At 35.9% G+C, this 26,884-nt stretch overlaps 1 protein-coding gene and 1 pseudogene across 6 annotated transcripts in view; both read right to left on the bottom strand.

Annotated features, from left to right (window-relative positions):
- LRMDA (leucine rich melanocyte differentiation associated) overlaps nucleotides 1–26,884 on the bottom strand; it is a 993,794-nt gene that overhangs the window by 80,210 nt on the left and 886,700 nt on the right. The gene's annotated exons all lie outside the window — the stretch shown is intronic.
- LOC120609755 (uncharacterized) lies at nucleotides 21,800–21,914 on the bottom strand (annotated as a pseudogene).

The raw sequence follows: 26,884 nt of genomic DNA, 5'->3' as shown, positions 1-26,884 counted from the left end.
AAACAAGAAGGCAGAATGTGATCTTATTTGATCTCAGCTGGAAACATGCTCGTTGGTCAACTCAAACCTTTTGCTGTTCTGTGCATATCTGTGAACGCTCATGAGCATGCATCAGGAGTATTGATTGGGGGGTTACAAATTTTAGTGAGTAGGCAAATTTGCAACTATGGAATCGACTTTAATAATGAAGATGAATTGTACCTGACTTGAACTGAAAATGGAAAAGCATTAAACTGAAAAGTAGAAACTAAAACCCTGAATGTTCTTTCCCAGTGGGAGATTGGCACCAAGTATTGTCTTAGTTTGTAGTAAAGAGGAGCCTGAAGGGATGCTAAAGACAGGGCCATGACAATACTTGGAGACAATGTAATGTGACTCTGACCACCCCCAGACATCTGAGAAAATGCAGAAATCATTCAAGGTCAGAGTTATAGCTAAGACCACAATTAAAAGAGCAACTCACCTTCATGTCTTCAACTTAACCTTTATGTCCCTCAAAAAATTAAAGGCCAGGATCAAAATAGCAACATTTCATCACTCCATGCACCAATGCCAGACAATAGACTATATATACTCCCATTCTGTGCTTGCATCTGATGCTATCTGGTGTGTGAGGTCTTTTCTCACAGCAAAGTGGTAAGATCTACAACTTGATTTTGATCATGGAGTGGACATAGAGAGAATAGATATTTTGGCCTCCTTTTGTTCTAACATAGACCCTTAAGTCAACCTTAGCTGACTTAAATAAGAGTCTTCTATAGAATTCATTCTAGCCCATCAGTGTTTTTGTATTAAAGCATATTCCTGATGCCCCCAGCTAGTATTAAAGCTTTATCTCCTCTTGTTTCAGACTGTGTGCATACATTATCTTAGACCTCACAGGAAGGGCTGACTAGTAGACCACTTATTATAGTCCTGAGTTTAAATGGCATTCTAAGACCAGAATTTCATACCAATCTGACATCACCAATATATCTTATGTTTTCCACTTCTAACCAAGGGATTGTCACACTGAGTGAGAAGCTAGATGAATGTCCTTTAACACCATTCCTTCACCCATTTCTATAATGTTCACCAATTCAGCCTGGCCATAGACATTGTTTCAAAGGGCAGCAAACAGTTTGAGATTCTAGGAGACAGTTTCTTCTATAAACAAAATCTCTCTTGATCTCTCTTATATTAATTTTCATGGGAGGCCAGGCAACATGACCTTTAATGGCATTTCCAACCCTGGCATTCTAGGATGAGGAAGTTGTGCTCCAAGCTAAAACTCTGCACTCATTGTGGCTGCTCTCCCAAGCCACAAAGGAAAAAGAGAGCAGAATTACAACTTGGCCTCAGTAGTACCAAATCCCTGCCCTGGATTCTCCATCAAGGAGAAACATATGTGAAAACTCCACACAAATTGTCCTTCTCTCAACATCTCTAACCCTCTTCCTGTGGCTGTGAAACATCAGAATTTGTTCTTCTCAGCATTTGAGACCTCCGCAAAGCCAGCAGATTACGAATAGTCCTGGGAGTTTCACCAAAGTCTACTCCATCATTGGGCACAACAGGGAAATCCACACATCTGGCCTAGGCAAAGGAAATGGAAAATACAAATGAAAGGGGAGCCAAAGTCATGGGAAATGAGAACAGCTTGCTTCTAGCTGAGTGAATACAGACCAAGATCACCCTAAAGTCTCAAACGATCATTTTTTAAAATTTATTCTTAAAGAGACACATGTTTTGTTGTTTATTTGTTTTTTCAAATGATTATTCACTGTTTCTTAGGTTTTCTATTTGTTTGCTTGTTTTAGAATGGCCAGATTGGAACAAAGAATAGGGCAGTCATAGAGTGACAAAATTTGCCTTTTGTAAAGGTCTGCATGAAACAACAGGAAAATACATAATACATACACTGATACTTTAACAATGGAAGTAATATAACAAATGGCTCTTGTAAGCAATTTAGACATTCCATGTGCCAGTGCAGATCAGATTCCTTAATGCAATAACCCAATGGTCTTTTTTTGGTCTATCTTTTCTCTCCATCTTGTATCTATTCATTCTAAGAATTATTTATGTACAACAAATCAAAGAAAAATTCATAATGGATGTTATTCTGTATTTAGCTTTACACTAAATTAATGTAATTGATAGCTCCCAAATATGGTTTCAAAATAACTGATCGATGAAGCAGTTGTTGTGTAAGCCAAAAATTCTAGACTATAAATGTGAACCTGTGATTTTCAGTTCAGACTGTTACTAACTGCCTGCATGACTTTAAGAAGTCCCTGAACTTTTGTGAACCTTCGTTATATTTCTTATCTTTAAAATAAGTTCTAGGGATTATTTGTATAATTTTATACAAGTATGGAAGATATATGTGTGTGTGTGTGCGTGTGTGTGTATGTGTATATATATATGTATTACATACATAGATGTTTTACTTTTTTCTCATAAGATACTATATTTTATGTTTGACTCACTTGTGTTTAATGCATGACATAGTACAGTTGTGAACGCTAGGACCCTCAACCTGCCAATTGGGTTATAATTTAATTAAGGAATTTCTGGAATCTGTGCATCAAATTGCTGAGCTATAGTCAAAATCCATGCTATCTTCTATTTAAAAGATACAATTTTTAGTTTCCACAGGAAAAATTACAAATGCATGAATTTATGTTTTGAATCCCATATAAAACATGCTGTTGTGGTTACCAATTTATCCATCTTATATGATTTATTCATAAACAATGTAAGACTAGATAATCCATAACATGGCAAACAAATGTGCCCTGGTTTTATTCAGATCATTCCTCCACACAGATGCTTATCATAGCTACCTCAAAGTAAAACAGATGTTCCACTGTTGAAAATCTTGGGAGGATATGTAAAGAGAGGACTGTGTTTGTAGTAGAATCCACAGTAGGTGAGGGGGGTTTGGAGCTCTATTTGAATTCATGCACACGTCAGCCATGAGACTTCACTAAACATTAGTTGACAACTAAAGAGACAAATCTTGGCTATTCTATGTCAGCATGCCCAAATCTGGTGTGGTAGAGTCCCAGCAAATCTATGCATAGAAAGGGCAGCATCTTTAGCCTGACTATAAGGTTAAATAAGTCTGACAAACTGACAGTGGGTCTCTGATCAGTGAGGAAGCCTGGTCACTACCACTGATGACTATTTCTTAACTATTCTTTAGAAACATCCTTCTCTGTTCCAGAGACCTCTAAATGTGTACACTTGGGATATTATCTGTCATTTATTTAACGCATGTATTTTGTCAGGGACTACTATAAGTCATACACTGTGTAAGAAACAGGAGATTCAAATATATATCAGTGCAGACACTGTTCACACAGAGCTTACAGTCTAGTAGGGAAGTTACATGGCATAATGGAAATATGCTCATACGAGGAATTGGGAATTCTAAGATATAAACCCATCACAGTGCCTAAAACTTGGTTATTTGATAAATATGTGTTTACTTGATGAATGAAAGAATATATGAATGAATGAATGAATGAATGAATGAAACAAAAACATGAAAACTTTGCTGCTAACTCATCAAATTATATCACTTATCTTTTTAAATCCTCTTCTCCCAGAGCCTTCCTATAAAATTTTAATTAAATCCAAATTCCTTAACCTAGCTTAAAAAAATCTTTTCTCTACTAAATTAGCCATCTCTATCCTGGTTGCATACTATTTTTCTACTAGGCTATTAGGCTTCAGCTATATAGGCTTTATTTTAGATCCTCTACTTATCACTTTTGCACTAGCTCTCATACCTGTTATGCTTTCTATTCTCATCTTTGTCTGGCTGATATCTCTTGTCATTCGATGTTTATCTTACATTTCACTCTATCTGCCTATTAAATGATATGGCATAGATAAGTTCTAACTTTATAATGTTTCAGTGACTTTCAAACATTTGTGGTGTGGGCAGCAAAAACGGATAAGTGATTAGCCTTTTTGTTTAAAATAGAGTTAAGTATTTAACTTAACACACCCCCTCTACAATCAGAATGGCCTCGAGGTCCTGACCCAAAATCTCAGGGCTACTTACCATTTATCATATTCTACATCCAAACAAAATGCTCCCCCACACTTATGCATATTTGGAGAACTGGAAAAGAGTGCATAATATTTCTTCAAAAATTTAAAAATAGACCTACCATGTGATCCAGCAATTCTATTTTGAATATTTATCCCCAAAAAATGAAAACACTAACTCAAAAAGATCTATGAACCTCCATGTTCATAGCAGCATTATTTACAATAGCTAAGATATGGAAACAACCTAAATGTCCATCGATAGATGAATAAAGAAAATTTACATATATATAAATTTATATATGTGTGTTTATATATATATATAATGGAATATTTACATATATATATACACACACACACATATATATGTGTTTATATATATATATAAAATGGAATATTTCTCAGCTATAAAAAAAGAATGAAATCTTGTCATTTGCAACAGTATGGGTGAACCTTGAGGATATTATGCTAAGTGAAATAAGTTAGACAGAGAAAGAAAAATATTATATGATCTCACTTCTATCTTGATTTAAAAAAAAGAAAACAAACAAACAAAAAACGAGTTCATAGATACAGAGAATAGAATGATAGTTGCCAGAGGAAGGGGTCTGGGGTGGGTGAATTGGGTAAAAGAGGTCAAAAAGTACACATTTCCAGTTATAAAATAAATAATTCATGAGGATATAATACCCAGTATGGTGACTATAGTTACTAATACTATGTTGTATATATGAAAGTCGCTAAGAGAGTAAATTCTAAAAGTCCTCATCACAAGAAAAAAATTGTATGACTATGTATGGTGATGGATGGTAACTAGATTTATTGTGGTGATCACATCACAATATATAGTTATCAAATCATTATGTTGCACACCTGAAACTAATATGTTATATATCAATTAAACCACAATAAAAACAATTTCTAAAAAAGTGTAGGACATAGGCAAACCAGTTGGTTTAAGCCATGTCATAAGACGCCACCTACTCTGTTGCCACTTTGATGATCCATATGGTGAGTGACCTCTGAGCCATATAAGTATAGAATCCCTATTTCCAATCTCTTCAGTTTTCCTCTCTATAATATATTCATCTATATTGTACCTCTTCAACAAGACAATAAAGAAAACAGAGGTAAATTTTCACGATTGTTCCTCTGAAGAAAATCTTTACAAATGGATAAAGACAGACAGAACATTAGAAACATCTATTAATGAATATAGACTTTGAGTGTAGCACTGCCTAAAGAAAAACTGAAAAGTCCATTTGATTCTCTAGCTTATTGAAAACATACAGTTGTCAGTAAAAGTATCAAAATTCAATTCAGAAAATCTACATAGTAGAATGTATTCTATACCTCCCAAATTAAGTTACATTACTTCAAACTTCAAGGCTAGATTTCTACCAAATTAAAGTGGGGCAAAAGCAAAGAACAACTTACAAAACTGTCCTGTTGGTACTAGAGTAGAGCTAGTTCTATTCAAAGATGAGCATGTAGAAATATATATATATATATATATATATATATATATATATATATATATATATATATATATATCTGCAACTATGAATTATGTAAAAAAGACAACAATAACATCTTAGAAGAGAAATCTACTGATTTGGGTAATGAGAAAATACTTGAAAATTAATTTCTATACAAGGCAGAAAATTTAGAGCACATCTATTCGCTATCTTCAAAAAATAAGAAAACATTGACTGTGAAATGAGATCAGAGATCTCATGTGTTCTGAGATGAATGCAAAGGTAATAAGGAAACTGGATGCTTTAAAGAGCTAAGGAAATCCAAAACGTAATCATAACACAAAAATCTGTATTGGAGGCAGTAAAGCAGAAATGAAACTATAAAAATTAAATGAAAAATACAAAAAGAATTGAGAATATTTATCAATGTTTAGAGGAGAAAAAGAAATAGAAGAGGAGATAAAAGACATGGAAGACAATTTAGATCTAACCGAAGAGAAATATGACAGTGACAGAAGTCAGAACAGAGAACTTAACAATAAAAGATCTAATATAAATACTTATAAGTTAAAGAGCTTAGTGAGAACAAAATTAAATAAAAATTTTAAATGAGTAGAAATATAGAAATTCCATTTTATTTTGAATTTCATTGATAAGTTTAAAAATTACAAAAATCAAATGAAGAATAAAAGCTTATCCCTAAAGTAGCAAAAATAAGGCTGTTCTCATCCTTCTCCGCAAAATCAACTGTCAAAAGACAATGAAACAATTTGTACAGAGTAGTGACTGGAAAAGCTTGTAACCTGAGAGATTTATATTCAAGTTGTTCATATGAAAAGGTGGCAGGAAGACATTTTGCTAAGCTTAAAATCCTGAAAGAAAAATCATTCATGTTCTCTTCCTGAGAAAGCACAAAAAAAAAAAAAAAAAAATGAATACCTGTCAACTGGCAAAGAAAGAGAAATCACAAACTCAAGACTGTAACAGTTAAAGTATAAAAGAAATAGCAAAAATCTTTGAAGGTAATTAACTTTTTAGGATCAAATATGGAGACCTGTCAAATGGGTACACAAGTAAATTTAGAGTCTGAAAAGATGTTGCATATGAAAAAAAATCAGAATTTTGTTATAAAAAGTTGATATAATAACACCAGATAAAAGGAGTGAAAACAGGTAAATACAAAGAAACATAAAAACAGGTTAAGCCTAATTAATTAAAATTCTTCATCAGGAATTTATTCCTGAATTTGATAGAAGAATATAGTTTTAATATACATTTGATAAACAAAAGAATTATCACTAGTAAAATTAATGAAAAAAATTCAATCTTACAAACCTCTACATAAGACAAAAACAAATTCTAGAATAAAAGGAAAAAGCAAGAAAGCATTAGATAATGTGATAAAATTAAGCCCACATATATATTATAGCAATAGATTTAAATGCCATAAATTGTTCCTAATAACTTGTGTTAGAAAACTAAATATATTTACAGATCACCAAATCATTTAAATAAAATTTAAAAGATGTCTTGAAAAAAGTAATGATAGCAACAATGTCCAAGAAAGAAAGCAATAACTTGGGAAAAGAAGATAATATTTTGTGCTGATAAAGGGAATCCAATGCAATGAAGATATAACAGACAAATAACTTATGTGCCAGATGACATAATCATTGAACACCACAAAACTACCAGAAATAATGGGTTGAGAAACACCATACAATTGTTAGCCTATGACAGATTAAACATTAAAATGAATGAAACCTTTGAATATTATAAATATAAATAAATACATAATCTTACGTATACATATATGTCCTTCTACTCTTCAAAAAGAAAACATACGCTCGTTTCAAACACTCATGGGACACTTTAAAATTTGACCATTCATTCAGTATGTTTGATAAATTTCTTTAAAAATAATATTGTCAAACCTCAATGTAAGTAGAATTAATATAAAAATTAAAGCAAAATTGAAACAAACCTAGATATTTCTTGAAGAAACATGAGATCAAAGTATAAATAAAAATCAATTATAGTTTACTTTGGAAATAATGAAGTGTATTCCTATCAAAGTTTACAGGATGTAGACATAGCAACAATAAAACATGTAAGACTGTAAAAAAAAAGTCTATAAATAAAATTAATTAATTAAGCAATGAGCCTAAGGAGTTATCAAATAAGATATGCAACAAAAAGCTGAAGGAGGAAAAAGAAAACTATGTACAGAAATAAGGAAAAACAAAAAATATTCGAACTGGTTCTCTAGGAAAACCGATTAAATGAGAGGAACCTAGAGTCTTATTTCAAATAAATAAAATTCTTAAATTAGAAATAAAACCAGAAATATCTGAACAGATATAGAAATTTTTCTAAGCACAAATATATAAGCAGCAAGTTTCATCTATTCAACTGTTAAAGTTGGAGAAAAATACTTCGTACTGACTAGAGAATGGTTATGATACCATTGGAACATACACTGGAAAACCATGTTTGGATAGAATTGTTTTAATATGTATCAAGTGCCTTAAAAATCTTCAGACTCTTTTATTCAGTAATTACATGCTAATTTATGCTACAAGAGATACTAAAAAATTTGGATGATTTATGTTTTTATAGCACCTCCATATGTTGGGACATTAAGGAGCTGTTAAAAAATTGCTTTTGAAGATTACCTAATGGTATAATAAATACATTCTATAATGTCTGGAGTAAAAGAGAAAGATATAAAACTAAATATATAATGTAAATCCCATTTAATGAAAAGCCAAATATAGATGACAATACGTTGAATTGATTGTAGTTGTATTTTGGTTATTTAAATATTTTCTATGTGATTTTTTACAGTTTTTAAGTCTATGATAATGAGCATAAATTCTTTTACAATCGAAATAAATTCTTGAAATTAAACTTAAAAGACTTCTGGCCAAGATGGCACTATGAATTCACATAGTCAATGCTTCTTCCTCAAATTACCATAAAAAGGCTATTTTAGCTAAAATTTCATAAATGAAGTCATATCAATACCCAACACAAGTCAAATATCTCCATACGCCAGAAAAATATTGGAACAGACAGCAAGGAGCAAATGCTGGAACTGTGATATTTTGAACTCTAGGTCTAGAAGTGAGAAATGTCAAGGACTGAACTCTGAATCAGGGTCACAAGCCAGATTCACAGCATGACTGGGTGCTGGTATGGTCACCCAACTTATGGAGGAGGAAAAATTGAAAAACATAAAAAATTAAAAAAGATAGGATTGTGGATTGTATCAAACATGTATATGTGACACAGGAAAGAACAGAGCAAGTAACACACACCCAAAAAGATAGGGTTGTGGATTGTATCAAACATGTATATGTGAGACAGGAAGGAACAGAGCAAGTCACACGTGAGATCTATGAGAAGCTGCTAAGTACTAAGCGTGCTATCCTTAGCACCACTGTGGGACAGGAGCCCCAGCCCACTAGCGAAAAACTTGTTTCTGGCCTGAGATCTCAGGGGGCCACAAAATCTCAGATTCTCAGGGAGCTACTGCAAATCCACACAGTATGAAAGGTATTTAAAGATTTTTTTAAAAGATAATTTCCTTTTCTAGATCAACCAGCAAACTAAAATTCAAAATCAATAAGGAAAAGCAGAATAAGAAGATATTCAACAAATCAACAACCAGAAGATGATTTGACTTCTGAGAAAAATACACATAGTAGTCTCTGCATAATCATCAAATAAATATAAGAACAGATAATAGATTTTAAATAAGAAAATATTAAACAAAATGAAAAAGATAAATTGAGAAAAATAACAAAATAATCAGTTAAAAACTAGAAGACAGAAACAATGTAATTAAAATTTCAAAACTCTCTGTATGGAATAACCCCAAGAGTTTCTATATTAAAGGGACAATTGGTGAACTAGAAAATAATACCGAGGAGATCATTGTGAGTGTGGCACTAAGACATAATAAGGTAAAAAAACAGAAAAGAGAAAGTAAAATGTATGGAGTCTCCAACTTATACTAATATGATTTCCAGAATTAAGCAACACAGGTACTACTAAGAAACAATTAAAAGAGATAGCAATAAATAACTTCTTCGTAACTGAAGAAAGTCTTAAATTCTTAGACTCAAAGCACACACCAACTGCTGAGCATAATAAATAAAGACAATTAGGCACCTGGGCATACTGCAATAAAATGGCAAAACAAGTCTGGCCAATAGGCTGTTAGTGTAAGTAACATGTGTCATTTCTCAGGCAAGCATAAAGAAGTTGGTATGAGTTTTCCATGAGCTCTTTTCCCTGAAGTTCTAAGCTGCTTTTTCTTGTCATGAAAACTGCCTAGATCTGTGGTTCACCATATGGATGTCAGATGCTTGGGGAATCACACAAGACACAGAAAACTTTGAGAAGACTTTGTTGTGTTAATCTTCTGAAATTTTGGAATTGCTTGTCACTAGCTTAATCTAATAGAACAATTTTATAGGAAACACATAGTTTTGAATGGATTATTTTGTTATTTTGATATGGTTAAGAAACAGGAAGAACTTAAATTTAGAAGATTAAGCAGTACAATTAGCAATCTTGACATAAAAGATATCTAAGGAACTCTCATCCTATTCAGTAGAGATTTTTTTACCCCAGTTCTTTAGCTGATGCTTATTGAGTCCCTACTATCCTAGTCCTGAGGTATAGTGAGGAATGAAAATCTCTATTTTTTTTCTTGAGTTTCCATTCTATTAAGGGAAGAAAATAAGTTGTATAAAAGAGAAAAAGTGATGATGGAGTAGGGATGTTGTGGGAGTGCTACATAAAATAGAGTAGTCAGGAAAGGAATTTCTGATAAGAAGACCTTTGAAGAAAGACCTGAATGAGTTAAGGGAGCAACACATGTAAATGCCAGGCAGATGAGCCTGCAGCAGATGTGCAAAGGCCCCGAGGCAGCAGCATGTGACCTAGAGAAAGGGAGGAAAAATCTGCCATAAAAGAAGATCAAAGAGGCAACAGAGTACTAAATCATGGGGTATCTTGAAGGCTATTACAAGGCCTGTGGATTTTACTCTGAAAGAAATGGAAAAACTTTGGAGGGTTTTGAGCAAAAGAATAACATGATTTGACATATATTTCAAGAGCCACTCTGGCCGCTGTTGAATAAAGATAGAAGCATTTACCTGGGTGGAAGTAGTTCAGAAGTTTGTATAATATTCAGACAATACTTGTGGTGTTGGCTGTGGAAGAGGTATCAATAGACAGATTCAGGCTAGATTTTAAAGGAAAAGCCAACTCTCTCTCTCTATATATAGATAAATTGCATATTAGTGTGAATAAAAGTAAGAAATTAAAGGTGATTCTGCAGTTTTTGGCTAAAAGGACAGAAAAAATAGTGTTACCATTTTCTGAGATGAGGAAGATTGTGGAAGAAGCAAGTTTGGGAGTTAAAGAAAATAAAAAAGCACACATTATTTAAAGCATGCATAATATAGTTGCAAAAGTTTGTCATGTGCTAGGGTACAAATAAACTCTCTAAAATTTTCAAAGATTATCAAACTCATGTCTGTGACTACGTGCAATTAAATTAGAAATCAATAATAAAAAGACAGGAAAAACATGATTTAGAGACCAAAAAGCAAACTCCCCTAAATGATTTATGGGATGGAACGGAAATTGCAATGAAAATTACAAAATATTTAGACTTACAAATGTCAAAGAGTTGCTGTAAAACATTTGGGATGCAGTTTAAAGCAATACTTAGAAATATGTAGACATAAATTTATTTTAAATTAAAAAGACTGAAAGTAAATAAATTAAACTACAAATCAGAAAGATAAAAGAACTGAGCAAAGCCATAGAGAGTAGAAGAAAAAAGAAAGAGCCAAAATTAATGAACTAGAAACACATAAAAATAAATCAATAAAACAGAATTATTTCCAAAATAATAATGAAATATGTAAACTAATATAAATGGTTAAAAATTCAAGAACACAGAAATAAATAAGAAAAATAACAGAAGATATTCATATTGGCCAAAAATGATAGTAATAATAATCTGGCTATACTAAGTTTTGAAAAAGATGGAGAGAAAACAAGAACTCTTAAAACCCTCTGGATTGAAAATTACTGCAACCACTTTGGAAAGTAATTAGGAAATATATAACAAAATATCTCTGAAAACCCCAATTTTAAATACATAACCTTAAAAATAAACCCTGTGCCACAGGAAGGATATATGTGAATGTGTACTGCAGCTTTGTCACAAGAGCAAAAATTTGGAAATGACCATCTATAGAGGAATGGATAAATAAACTTCATTATATTGATATAAGGGAATACTGCACAACAGTTAAAATAAATGAAATCTATGTATATACGTCAACAAGGATAGTTCTCAAAAACACACGTTGATCCAAGAAAGACAAGTTGCGAAAGATACAGTAAAACACTATTGAATTAATTGTTAAAGATACTAAAACGATGTTTCATATTATCTGTAGATATATAAATATCTATGCAGTAAAAAGAATAATGGACTTGGACACACAGCCAAGTATTATAGTGTTTGCTTTAGGGGAGCAACATGGGAGGAATTGGCCTAAGGAGAAAGGAATGTGAGAGACTTCGTTTATTCTTAATATTTTCTTTCTTAATAATAAAAATTATCTGAAGTAAATATGATAAAATGTTAACACTTTTTTTCATATTCAGTGGTGGGAACATGAGTAACTATCATTACATTTTCCTCTGTACTTTTTTATTTTAAAAAATGTTTAATGAAAAAGCAAAAAAAGCAAAACCTTTCATTGCTTCCCTCAGCTCCAAGTTAACACTAATCTGCCCTTGAGAATGCAGCAGGTGTTCAGTTTGATCCTTGACAGGACTGGAATAAGATATTATCCAAGGAGGAACCCTGACGCAAACTTCTCTTCTGTGTAATCTCACCAATCTGGTTTGTTGAACTTATTTCCTAGTGAACAAACCCCATACATATGTTTCAAAGCTTTCCCAATGGGCAGTTGGAATGATATAAGCTATACAATGGCTGTAATTAACTTTGTCAAATGAAAAATTTGCTGCTGTACATGTGTCCTGAGTTAGGGTAACAGACAAAAAACATCCGTGATGACCTGAATCACTAGGGGCAGAAGCTAAGAGAACACTGAGGGGCATCAGAGCCATGAAGATTTAATGCTTGAGAATCAGAACCTGCTCTTGTCAAGATCCTGAAGCAAAGATCCTGACTGTGGTGGTTAGATACCAGCAGAGACTTTTTCTAAAAGCAGGGAGTATAACTAGAAATATTATCACTACCTTCCAGGAGAAAGGAGAAAAACTGATTATACCAACTGTTGTGATACAAGCTTTCTGTTCTTTATTGCTCACAAAATCCAAGGATGAATTATCTTATGTCAACTACCAAATCAAAGGGAAAGGGAGGCTTTTCTGGAATAGTTAATGACTTTAGATCACATTCCCTCTAGTTTCCTTCAGATGAGGACTTGTGCCTTATTCCACCAAGTACTTCCCATAGTGCTTTGCTCCAAGTTTTGACCTTGGTAGGTATACTACACACACACACACACACACACACACACACACACACACACACACACAGGGATTATATATCTATATATATATAGTTACATGCATATACCATACATATGCACACTCAAATACAGACACATTTGTTTTCCTTTCTCCTTCCTGGTCTCAGCATTTTATAGAGTTTGACCTTTGGTTAATATTATTCACCATCTTGGATTCTGAAGCTTGAGACTTTAAAGGGCTCTCCCATTCTCCTTCAACATGTGATGAGGTGAGCTCTAAGTTGAGAACAACATAAACCCAAGCATCCGAATACAGAATTTTTGCGTCAAGGAGTACCAGATGAAATAGAAAGAATTTATAACATGCTGTGCTACAGGCCTTTGAATGAACTACTCAGAAAACTAGGTGGCTTTTTTCTTTTCTTTTTTTTTTTTTTTTTTTTTTTGCTGCATTAAAAAAAAATAGGTTGAATCCAGTCTCAAATTCTCTTGCACCTCAAGAATTGTCACCTCCTCACATTCATGCTGAACTCAGACTGGGACCCCAAGTCTGGCTTTCATTTTTCATTTCTACCATAGCTTTTGCAATTCCTATCAAATAACATCTCCTCTCCCAGCTTTGTTCAGGACAAGCACTTTGTATTCATTTGCTGGGCTGAGCTGGGGAGAGGCCTTCAAATAAAGACATGAAAGTAATTGTCTTCTGCGAGCAGAAGCTTTCTATTAGGTTCTGATTAGATGAAGGTGATCTCTGCCAGAGAAAAACCTTACCCTTCGACTCCCTTTTCTATAATGCCAGAATTTTGTCACAGAGAAAAGACAAACATTCAGCTCGGAGACTAGCTGAAAAAAGCTTGAGTTTTATGGGATGGGGGGCTAAAGGCCTAAGAAGTGAAAAGCTATCCATTCTGTAGACATGTTCAATACCAACTGGGATGCATCCACTCAGCCTTCCATTTGGGCTTTTTCATCCAAACAGAAGATGTCTGTTGTCAGTCAGCCCATCTTCCACAGGATCTCTTCTTCCCCAATGATTTAAGTCCTCCAACCAAGGCCTGTTAAAGACAACAGCTTTCCTCAACCAGCAATGGGATTTACGTTGCCTTCCTCGAGGTCAGGTTTAATTCAAAGTCTTTTATTTTCCTACGATTTATAGATTATTAGCAACCACGATTTAAATAATATGATGCTTAATGAAATAAAAACCAAAAGAAGAAACCAATACTCACCCAAAAGAGTAAGATTGAATTAGTTAATTTTAATTCTCAAGCTCTCACAAAAGAAATCACTTGTCTATTCCAAACAATTTCAAATATCCTGGTGCCCACTGACGACAGGCAGTAAAATGCCAAAATATCACCTATGACTCAGGATAAGATAGCTGATAGTAATGGGTATAAAGAATTTCAACTGCCATGTCCAGAAGAAGCAAAGTTGTGGTTAAAACATAAATGTGGATAAAACACTTTAAATTTTACACTACACTGTACTGACGGCTAGCAAAGTGATATTGAAGATGATTTCATCTGTTAAGTTCCCTTAGTTTTTCTCAATATAATACTAGCTATTACAAATATGATGGCCCCGTGTGTTTGCCATCTCAGAATCCCCAAAAGCTAACTGGTAAAATCCAGTCAGCAAAGTACTCAACTAAAACTACAAATTCTAGGTAAGAGCCAAGATCCCATTCAGAGTACTTCTGAGCATCATTCAAAGATATGATGCAGGAGTTGGGTAGGCAATGGACCATCAACGAAGGATGCACACTATCCAACCTGATCTGTAACCATTTTGGAAATAGAATTAGTAAGAAAATGCAAAATTGAAAGGCCCTTAAACCAAACAAATATATGCATGCCAGATTTAGCATTTGAAAATATACACCACTGTTTGTCTTGGCTGAACCATGCGTTCAGGTCCAAGGAATCTTTCACCTGATTCTAGGAAGTAAGCGGAGGCATGTGGCTGTTGCAGGAACACTGGACTAGGGATGCAGACACCAAAATCCTATTCCTGATTCCACAGCTAACTAATCCTTGACCATGCTTTTTGCCTGAATTTCCTCATCTGTTACATCAAAATGTTAGGTTAGTTCACCACTATGTTTCTGCAGACTCTAAGACTAAACAATTCTATGAGACATAAGTGGAGTAAATCTTCACTTACGCTCATCCAAATAAAGAAAGGGAAGCCACAAGAAAGGAAAGATGATTGCATCTTCCTTCTGAAAGTAAAATCTTTTACATTAAAAGACAACTGAATACCAAACAAAGAGCTTATTCATTACTTGAGGCTTGCCTCAGAAGCTGAGCAAATACAATTTAGAAAGATTTCTAAGAATCCCTAAAAAGAGAAGTCAACTGTGGTAAAGGTAACATAAACCTTAGATATAATTCACGTTATCCTCTCATTTTAAGGTTAAGAATCCATGCTTCTGAGAGAGGAAGCAAGATTGTGAGAAAAGTAAAATCCTGGTAGTTAGGGGACCCCAGGTTCAGGCAGGTATTCTTTGGTTACTTCATTCTACCAAACATCTTTGCTCTTGGTCTTGAAGAAGACCAAAGTATGCTCTAACAATCACAAATGAACTGTGTGTGCCAAACTAGAAATACTTTCAGGCAATAGCTTTATACTAATCCTTAGGAATTGCATAGATATGAAGATTTTCTTCAGAGCAATTGAATTAAAAAGAAATACTTGCCTCAATCGCTGTTTTTCATGAATACTTTGTCCACTGAAATTTGAGAACAATACTCCCAAATGTTCCTGGATGTTTAACGCAGAGGCAGACTAACTGGGAGATGGGGAGTTAGCTGTCTTAACCATGAAAATACTGCTTCAGCAAGCATGGTGCCACATGAAACCTCACTGCGGCTCTTTTTTTTCCTTTTTTTAAATTATGACAACTTTTTTTTTAGAGCAGTTTAAGGTTTACAACAAAATTGAGGGGCAGGTATAAAGATTTCCTGTATATCCGCACCTTCACACATGTATAGCCTCTTCCACTATCAGTATCCCCCACCAGAGTGGTACTTTTGTTAAAATTGATGAACCTACATTGACACATCATAATCACCCAAAGTCCATAGTTTACATTAAAGTTTGCTCTTGGCATTGTACATTCGATCGGTATGGACAAATGTATGAGGACATGAATCTATCATTATGGTACCATACAGAGCATTTTCACTACCCTAACTATCCTCTGTGCTCTACCTATTCATCCCTGGCAACCATCAGGGATGGTTGTCTCCACAGTTTTGCCTTTTCCAGAGTGTCATATAGTTGAAATCATACAGTATATGGCCTTTTCAGATTGGCTTCTTTCACTTAGCAATATGCTTTAAAGTTTTCTTCATGTCTTTTCATGGCTTGAAAGCTCTTCTCTTTTTAAGCACTAAATATTTCATTGTCTCGATGTACCATAATTTATATATCCATTCACCCATCGAGGGACATCTTGATTGTGTTTAAGTTTTGGCAATTATGAATAAATCTTCTATAAATATCTGTGTGCAGGTTTTTGTGTGGACATAAGTTTTCAACTCCTTTGGGTAAAAACCAAGGAGCATAACTGCTGGACCACCTCTGGCTTTTGCACCTTAGAAACTAAGAGAGGCAACGAGTAAGACTTAAGAAGTATGATATTTTGGGCTACAAAATAAAAAACAGAAAACCTACTTAGCTTAGACAAGAAGTGATACATGTATGTTAAGGTTAAGGAGTCTTTAGAAGTGGAGCAGGAGGAAGTGCGTAATTGGGGAGAGGAGTGAGAGGCATAATGGTGCAAGTCTATGTCCTGCTGGATGGGGCTGGACTATTATCTGATTAATAGTCTCAACACTCCTATAAGTTAGCTATTATTAGTATCCCAATTTTATAGATGACATAACTGTGACAGTCAGAGGTTCAGTAATTTCCTCAAGGTCTTACAGATAGTAAGAAGAAAAATTAGGATAAAAAATAAAACTGGCCATGTAACTATTATTGTTATTCCACACTGTATCCCAAAGTTGGAAAAAATTGAGAAGCATATTTTGTGTGGTTTAGAAACTGATTTCAGTTGACTTGATTTCTCTTGCCCTTAATTGCCATAAGCAAAATCCTGTGTGTGTGTATACGTGCGCATGTTTGTGTTGTGTGTGTGTGTGTGCACTTGCATGCATGCATGCGAGCGAGCGAGTGAGTGAGTGAGAGAGAGAGAGAGAGAAAGAGAGAGACCTTCCCAAGATGAAAGAGTCACCTTATAACATAACTTATGCACCACCTTGGGTATGTTCCCTCCTCTGTAAATAATGAAGAAGCTGTTGATGGAAGGAACACAAATGTAAGATTGACCAGTGAGAAGGAATATGAGAAGAAAAGATTCTTAGGTTGGTTTATTATGAGCCCAGTCAATTATAAGCGGCACATTCTGACACCACTGTAAATAATACACTTCTGTCAGAGTCAGCTGATGGAGATTTTCTGTTCCATATATTGTCATAGACACATGATGAAGGGAAGACGTTGGATGGCATATGTGGTACACAGGAATAAATATGTGAATAATCTCACATACTTTGAAACTTCCAAATACTAACTATGACAGATATGAACTATAGTGCATTCCCATTCTAAGACTAGGGAACTAATGATGATAAGTTGAACAGTATAATATCCATCTTTACAGCATACAGCTGTATCTGATGGTTATGCCTGAAGAGATATCATTCGACCTGGCCTATTTCCAGTCATATAATAATGAGAAGTATTCGGCTGGGTCAGATAGAATGTTAGAGCTAAAAGGTATCTGAAATCATCCACCACTACCCTCCTATTGTATAAATGAGGGAAATAAGACTAAATGGAGTTGATTGCCTTGTCAAAGATCAGTTATAAAGGCAGTTAGAGATAATGCAGTAAAAAACTAAGAATTCAGTGAATCTAGGAGAGAGCTGACCTTATTTTGTGTCTAGATGCGATAGGAAAGAAATGGGGGCCATTTGGGGTGACAGGTAACATTCTCAATTTGTTACTCATCCTGAATCATGCCTATAGAAGATGATTTATTCAGCTATTAGAAGAGTTATAGTTAATTAGTCAATTTGTCCACAAATGATACAATTCATCCCATTCAATATTAGCTGACATCATCTAAATCTTACATGGTCAATGAGCTTTGGCCAAATTGTAACTCTTCCTAGAGGCCTTTCTAGACTGCATTGCTCACTTTCCATCCTTAGTATGCACAAGTGTTACCTATCACAACCTTGGTATCACTGATTCATGGAATATATGGGATTCATTAACTGCTCTTACATATTTAACTTAACTATCTATTTAGAGAGTCAATTACTTGAGTTTGAGAACTGTAACTCATGATAAAACTCCAATATTGAGAAGAATTCATGTGCTCTACTTCAGATCTTGGGAATCAGAGATTCTGGTAGGCAATAGGCAAGATTTTTAAAGACTTCCCCAAGGGATTCTTTAGCAGCTTATAGTTTCAGGACCTCTCCCTTTTGACCAGAGTCCATTCAGAAGACAAAATGCTTGCTGCTTTTCTGCCTCTGAGATTTTTAAATATCACTCTGTTGTGGGAAAACATTTCCACCCACACCCCTGCATCAACCACAGACAACTGCCACTGCTATTGTCATCTCTGTAGGCACCTCTCTGCTGTGCTGAATAAGGCCACGATGCTTTGAGAGCCTGCATCCAACAGTGAGAATCAAGCACTACTTTTAACCCTCATGTCTTCTACATGAGAAGAGTCTAATTCTGAGGTTCATCAGAGGAATTTAGTCCTGTGGTTTCCGTCCAATTGAATGAGATTAGGGAGCTCACTAAATTCTTTCTCAGAAATCTCTTTTAGAGACAGTATCTTTCCTTTTCATTGGCCATATCTTCCAACTAGACCCTCTTGCTGGTAAGAATGGAGCGGTGCAAGGGGACAACAGTGTTTCTGAATCAGAAGAAGAGATCATGCATGAACAACAACATATCCCAAACCCAGGCAGAAATGATGTAATTGGTCCTAATTAGTAAAATTACTAGCAATACTAGGAAACAAGCTAATGTCACACATTAAAATGTCCCATTGAGCATTCCTGCCTCACAAAATCTTCCATGAAATTAAAAGCATTTTCTTTGAGGTTTGCAGTAATTCCTTTTAGAGTCTGAAATTGACCTGTGTGCTTTTGTATCACAGAGATAGTATTACTGGGAGAAAAATTTGAATGTTTGTCTCTGTCATACTCAAATTTAATTTAGGTCAAATGTTAATGGAGTTAGCAACCAAAACTTAATTTTACTTTTACTTTTGTTTATATTTTTAAAATCAAATACTGAGTTAAAACATAAAGTATACACTATGAATTGCTAGAAAATGGCAAACTTTATTTAAAAATCTTCATGTTTGAGTCATCCAAAAGCCATCTGAATACATATTAACACATATACCTGGATTCAAATTTATGAAACAGCATGAGAAATAGCTTTCTTAACACTACAGTAATAAAGAATCAAGAAACCGATATTTTTTCAATTTCTTCCCATTACATTTTATGTCCACATTTAGATGTATCTGGGAAGATCTCTAAACTGACACCACTGTGAGAGGCCCCTGGGATTCACAAATATCATTTCCATGACACCAGAAAACTGGGGGAAAAGAGGAAAATGTGAGTGGCGATAAATTGGAGCTAATCTCTTTCTGCCACAACCTGAAATGATACTTGGCCAGGTAATCTCCCCATCCTCCATGCTGTAATAAAAGCTTGTCTATCTCTCCCAGATGCCCAACCTGAGTACTAGTATCTCCCTCAAATGCTTGTACTAGAAATTTCTAACAGGATTCCAAGGCTCTGAAAGAAAAAGAAAAATGAAAATAATTCTATCATGCACTAAGCATTGCAAGTTTGAAGAAAAAGCAAAGCCTAGTGCTGCAAGTCTGAAATAAATAAAACAAATAATGGATTCTTTGGAGTCATAAAGCTCTACCAACCGTGAAATGCACAAAGAGCCTCTGATGAGAGTCCTTGAAACCGTCTGAAGCCCTATTCAGTGCGGCGCTGCTTTGAAAGCCCAACCTGGCCCTGCCCCACTGTGTATCCATTTCTGTGCAAGCAAGGAAATTCCTGAATCTAAACATGAAGAGCACTGAGTGGCCAAATGATACCCAGGACTAAACTGTGATGTTGCCTTTTGATCATGTCTCTGGAAACACATGACCTCAAGGACATCATTGTTTTGCACTAAGGGAACGTGAAGCACCATTAGGAATAGATCGTTGCCTCTGACTAATTGGGTAACTTTGGACAAATCGCTTAACTTCTCTGATCCTCCATTTCCTCAATTGAAAATTAGTGGTGGAATCCTCTTCAATGGTGCTGTGAGGACCAAATAAAGGAAGCGAGTAATGCATTTGGTGGAGGAATGGCCCAGAGTGAGCATCAGTGATTACCAATGTCCAATCAAACAAGCATCTGAAGGTAGGTAAGGAAAGGTGGCAAATGCATGCATTCTGCTTTCTTGTGACTCATTCTCAAAAGGTTTACCCTGCCTCCTCTGCCCTCACACTTTATTGCCACACTTTGGAGCTTGGTGCTAATGTCACCAGATTCTGTGCATCTTCCTCTCATCTTTCTGTTGGCATGTCTGTTTTCCTTACAAGGTATACACACATCAATTGAGTTCACAGGTCATGATTTACTCAGATCCCTGTACCCAGAAAACTTTACTCAGAACTTTGAGCACAGTAGGTCTGCAATAAATATTCCATAGGGTAGGAATCGAAAAGATAACTTAAAAAGAGAGAAAAAAAACTAAGGCATTAGGAGAACTTTTACCATTATCTTGACTACAGAAACAAATATCTCTTTAACCTTGGAAAAGTTACTTAATTTCTTTGGACATTAGTTTCCTCATCTGTAAAGATAATCTCCAATTTCCTTTGTTGCTATAAAATTCTGTAACATGAAGAAAAACAGCTGCAAAGAGATCCTTTGTTATCTGGTCTGCTAAACTGTTAAACAGAAGAATAAGACCAGCTGAGTGGGGACCAATATCTCACTCTTTTATTTATTTTTTAGTATTATTTTTAATTTTTCAATTACAGTTCACATGTAATATTATATTAGCTTCAGGTGCACAACATAGTGAATATACATTTATATAACTATGAAATGATCACCCTGATAAATCTAGTACTGATCTTACACCATATTATTGGTGTATATATTCCCTATGCTATACTAAACATCTCCATGACTATTTTGCAACTACCGATTTGTGCTTCCTAATCTCTTCCCCTTTTTCCCCTAGCTCCCCAATCCTCCCCCAATCTGGTAACCATTAAAACATTCTCTGTTTCTGAGTTCGTTTCTGTTTTGTTTGTTTGTTTATTTTGTTTTATGCATTCCACATATAAATGAAACCATGTGGTATTTATCTTTCTCTGTCTGATTTATACTCATCATAATACCCTCTAGGTCCATCTATGTCATTGCAGATGACAAGAATTCATTCCTTTTATGACTGAGTAATTTTCCATTGTATATATGTACCACCTCTTCTTTATCTATTCATCTACTGATGGACACTTAGGTTGCTTCTATATCTTGGCTACTGTAAATAATTCTGCGATGAACATATGGATGCATATATCTTTTCAAATTAGTGATTTGAGTTTCCTCAGATAAATACCCAGAAGTAGAATTACTGGGTTCTTCTTTATCTCTTGTTATAGCCATTGTTTTAAAGTCTATTTTGTCTGGTATAAGTATTGCTACATCAGATATTTTTTCATTTCCATTTTAAACTGATAAGAGCAGATACTATACTTGATCTTAGCCAAAGGCTGAAAAGTGATTCATTTCCATTTTAATGAAATATCTTTTTCTATCTATTTACTTTCAGTCCGTGTATGTCTTCTGATCTGAAGTGAGTATCTTATAGGCAGCATATGTAAGGATCTTATTTACCTATCCATTTAGCTACCATATGTCTTTTGATTGGAGCATTTAATCCATTTATATTTAAAGTAATTGTTGATAGATAATGTAGTTATTGACATTTTATTATTCGCATTTTTATTTAATTTTTTAATTCTTCTTAAAAAAGTCCCTTTAACATTTCTGGTAATACTGGCTTGGTGTGATGAACTCCTTTAGTTTTTTTCTTGTCTGGTAAGCTCTTTATTTGTCCTTCGATTCTAAATGACAGTTTTGTTGGGTAGAGTCACCTTGGTTATAGGTCCTTGCTTTTCATCACTTTGAATATTTCATTCCAATCCCTTCTGGCTGGCAAAGTTTCTGTTGAGGAATCAGCTGACAGTCTTAGGGGAGCTCCCTTGTAGGTAACTGTTTTTCTCTTGCTGCCTTTAAGAGTCTCTGTCTTTAAACTTTGGCATTTTAATTATAATGTGCCTTGGTTCATTTATAATGGCCTCTTTGGGTTCATCTTGTTTAGAACCCTCTGTGCTTCCTGGGCTTGTATGGCTATTTCCTTTGCCAGGTTAGGGAAGTTTTCCATCATCATTTCTTTAAATAGGTTTTCAATTCCTGGCTATCTCTCTTCTCCTTCTGGCACCCCTCATGAGGCGAATGTTGATATGCTTGATGTTGTCTCAGAGGGACCTTAAAGTATTCTCATTTTGGGGATTCTTTTTAAGATTCTTTTCTGTTCTGATTGTGTGTTTTCTGCTACCTTATCTTCCAGATCACTGATTCGATCCTCTGCTTCATCTATTGTTGATTCTCTTTAATGAATTCTTCATTTCGGTTATTTTATTCTTCACTTCTGACTGATTCTTTTTTATGTTTTCTATCTCTACTTTCATGTTTTCTCTTTGTTGAAGTTCTCACTGAGATCATTAAACATCCTTATAATTGGTGTTTTGAACTCTGCATCTGGTAGATTGCTTATATCCATTTTATTTAGTTCCGTTTCTGGAGTTTTGTTCTGATTTTTCATTTGGGACAGATTTGTCTCATTTTGGCTGCCTTCCTATGTTTGTTTCTGTGCATTTGGTGGAGCTGCTATGTCTTCCAGCCTTGGAGGAGTGGCCTTATATAATAGGTGTCTTGTGGGGCCTAGTGGCAGAGTCTCCCTGGTCACCTGGTGTTTCCCTAGTGTGGGTTGTGTGTGCCCTCCTGTTGTAGTTGATCCTTGATTGCTATTGGCATGTCAATGGAAGAAACTGACCCTCAGGCTGATTGGTTGTGAGAACTGGCCGTGACTACAGTGGAGGAGCTGCTGTGTAGGGGCTGACCTTACTGAGCAAGATTTGCTTTAGCGGGGCTCTGGTGCCTACTGATTCTGCCCTTTGGGTGTGTTTGTGGAGGTAGTTGGATGATACTCTGGTTTGGCCTGAAGCTGGAAACTGGGTGTGTTGGTTCTAGGCCCTCTTTGGGGAGGGGGGACTCTGGTGCAGGCCAAGGTCAGCCACTGCCTGTGTCCTGTCTGGGGTCACTTGGTACAAGTTTTAAAGTGATCTGCAGATGGTTGCTTCTTGTACTGAATGGCTTGGAGGTGACTGGGAGAGGCCAGCTACGAACTGAGACTAGCTGCCTTCAGTGCTGCGCTTGGGCTGCTTAGTAAGGGCTACGGGGCATACTGAGGCCATATGCTGCTTTTGGGGGATTTGTGAACCTTTGAGAGATTTTAAGAAAATCCATAGCATGAGCCAAGACAGGTTGTTTGTAAGGAAAAGTCACTGGAAGCAGCTTGGGTGGGCTTATAAGTTGGGTGATGTGGTGTCCCAGGGAATTACCAGGGCAGTGCAAACAATTTAGCTAGGTTGATAGAGACTCATTTATGGCACCCACCTGCATATATAGGCTGGGAGGTGGGAGGGTTCAATAAAGGAACAATGGCTTCTGCCAGCATTTCCATCTGGGACAAAGGTGCCCATCTAGCCCTTACCCTGAAGTCATACAATTTAATTCCTCCCTGTATGTTCCTAGTATCTTTCGAGCTACTGCTCCAGTACTGGAGCTCAGAGCAAGTAAGTTTGTCAGTAAGTCCGTGCCCAGGTCTTTTAAGCAGAACCCCTGAGACTCCAGCTGCTTTTCCTCTCACTCAGCCACACTCTCCGCTGGTGTTCTCAGCCAGAGGTTATGGGGACTTCTCTTCGCAGCATTGGAACCCTGGGCTGGGGAGCCTGACGTGGGGCTGGGAACTCTGCAACCTAGAGATATTCCTCCTGATTTTTAAGTGGCACATCTAGGTGTGGGACCAGCTTATTCTACATCTCGGGACCAGCTTATTCCACATCTCAGCCCCTCCTACCAGTCTTGAGGTAGCTCTTTCTGTATATCCTTAGCTATAGGATTTCTGTTCAGCTAGACTTAAGGTGATTCTCAATGATGGTTGTTCTGAAGTTTAGTTGTAATTTGAGGTGGTTATGGGAGGAGGTGAACACAGTGTCAACCTGCTCCACCATCTGGACCTAAAGTCCAAAATCTTTTTCAGTCTAACTTTTCAAACTCAAATTCCTTCTAGCTCTTTTAGCTATTTTTGCCTGCCGTATGTATATATATATATATATATATATATATATATATATATATATATATATATATATATATATGTATGTATGTATGTATGTATGTTGTATGTTGTATGTTGTATGTTTGTATTTAGATTGTGAAAGTTTAAGGTAATTAGCCCATCGCTAAGATTAAAACACCACCCACTCTGTGCCATTGCTATCCTACAGGAGTTGACCCAAAAGCTCTGTCCACAAAGAGAAGAAAATGTGCTTACAAACCAATGAACACCAGTTGGAGGAGTGGGAGGAAGCTGCAGCTTAGTTATGTGGAGAGAGAGAACACAGGCCCACAAGGGCCCTCATTCTGGCTGTAGTCTCTCCTAATGAAGCATCGTCCACCTGACAAATTGAAGGCTTGGCCAGATTTATGAGTTCTCTAAACTCGATCAGAACAGAGCCTGCTCTGACCTACAGAAGGTCACTCAACTGTATTGAATATTTGTCAACATTCTATTGCCAAAGATAAAGTGAGTGACTACCCAAGACAGATTCAGAATCTCCCTGTTTATTCCCGGCAACTGTGAGTGTCTGTCTGGGAGCAAAGAGCACGGGGTTGGGGGACGGTTTCCCTTCCCTAAACACAGATGCTCTCCACACAGGGTCCAGAGGTGCCTGTGCAAAAGCCAGTCTTGTCACCAGCACTCAGCAGCTCAAGTCACAAGAAGTATACATGGAAACACACTGCTTGTTCCACCTCAGTGCACAAGGGCCCATTTTAAAACACACAGAAAATGGGAAGGCAGTGGAGTTCAGAGTCATCCCTGCAGTGGGCATATCCTGCCTTCCGCCAAAATCCAAAGTGACCTGAGTTGTCAGAAGGACCACAAACCCGGCTTCACTTTTTTCACTTTCACCGTTCACGGCCCAACAGCAATAGAGCATTTTCTTTACAAGCTTATTTTTCAATTAAACAAAATATTAATTAATGTTCTCCTTATATATCTTTAAGCAGCTAGGGAGAATGGAAACTAGCCTCCATTTCCCTAATTCTACTACCACACCTATTAGCTAATTTAATTCTAAAGTGGGAACATTAAAGACACTGTGTGGTATGAAACCAAAGAGGCAGTGACTCAACACATCTAAAGTTCCTCTCAGCATATAGAACTGATAAGATGTTCCAATATAACTAAAGCCTGACACTTTCTCTTGTTTGCAATAAATGAGATTAAAGTAAAAATTGGGAAAATAACTAATATCCCAGTAGTCAAAGTATTTGCTTAGTCAACTCAGTTTCTCCCAAGGCCTAAAAAGCCATCTAGAGTATAATTTCTTTTCATCGTCTGTTTAGTTTTTTTTATCCCCATTGCTTTTGCCAGAAAGATGAATATTTGAAGGACATGGGAGAGAAATCTTTATTTATTTTTGAATTTGCTTCTGAATAACAGCTTCTGAGAACTGATGTGGCCTAGTAAACTGATGAGTCAAGAATAAGCCCCTCTGATAATTGGTGAAGAGTATTCACCAAAAACAAGATGAGCAAGGGTGACAGTACAGAGCCTCCCATAGAAGAGAGTGTGACATCAAAATGTAATCGGCTGCTCCTGGGCATTAAATCTCCCCTGAATTTTTTTTTTTGTTTGAGCCTTTCTGAAGAGCAGGAAGGTAAAGTGCTTGACTTGTGTAATGGCTTTTAACTCAGGCTTGAGTTGCCTTTTTAGCCCTTTACCTGCAGGTAGCCTCTCCCTTTGCTCTGAGAAGTATCACGCAACATCCTCCCGTCACTGAGTCATCTGCTGGTGGCCTAAATGAAATCATGTGGCTTCTGGGGCCTCATAAAAAAAGAAATTTAGAGTGAGGACACTGGTGGCGCTGGGAGGCCACACTTGGGAAGAATTTTCTTAGTCTGGCCAAGGGCCAAGTTGTAGTTCTGCCAATGCTTTCCCATGTGATCTAGAGAAGTAACTCCACTAGAGATTCAGAACTCTCATTTGCAGAAGATAGGCTTGAGCCAGATAATCTCTAAATTCCTTTGCAAGTGAATATTTGATGATATCTTCCTTTCCTTGATAACTAGGAATAAATGTATAGCACAGAAGATTCTTAAATTATCTATAAAATTAAATAGACTACCAGAAGATGGTCCAGTCCATGGGCAGAAAGATCGGGGTAGACTCATTCTGGGTTGCTCCTCATAAGGAGCCTAAGAACAAAAAAGGGTGTATGTCTTATTTATAAACTCGACATCTAACATAGTGCCTGGCTATCAGCAGGTTGTAAAGATTTGCTGAATTAATCCATGAATGAATGAAGAACTCAAAATCCAAGCAGACACTTAAGTTAGGTGG

Source organism: Pteropus medius, unplaced genomic scaffold (assembly GCF_902729225.1).
Source record: "Pteropus medius unplaced genomic scaffold, Ma_sr-lr_union100, whole genome shotgun sequence".
NCBI lineage: Eukaryota > Metazoa > Chordata > Mammalia > Chiroptera > Pteropodidae > Pteropus > Pteropus medius.
This window is presented reverse-complemented; position numbering and strand designations above follow the sequence as displayed.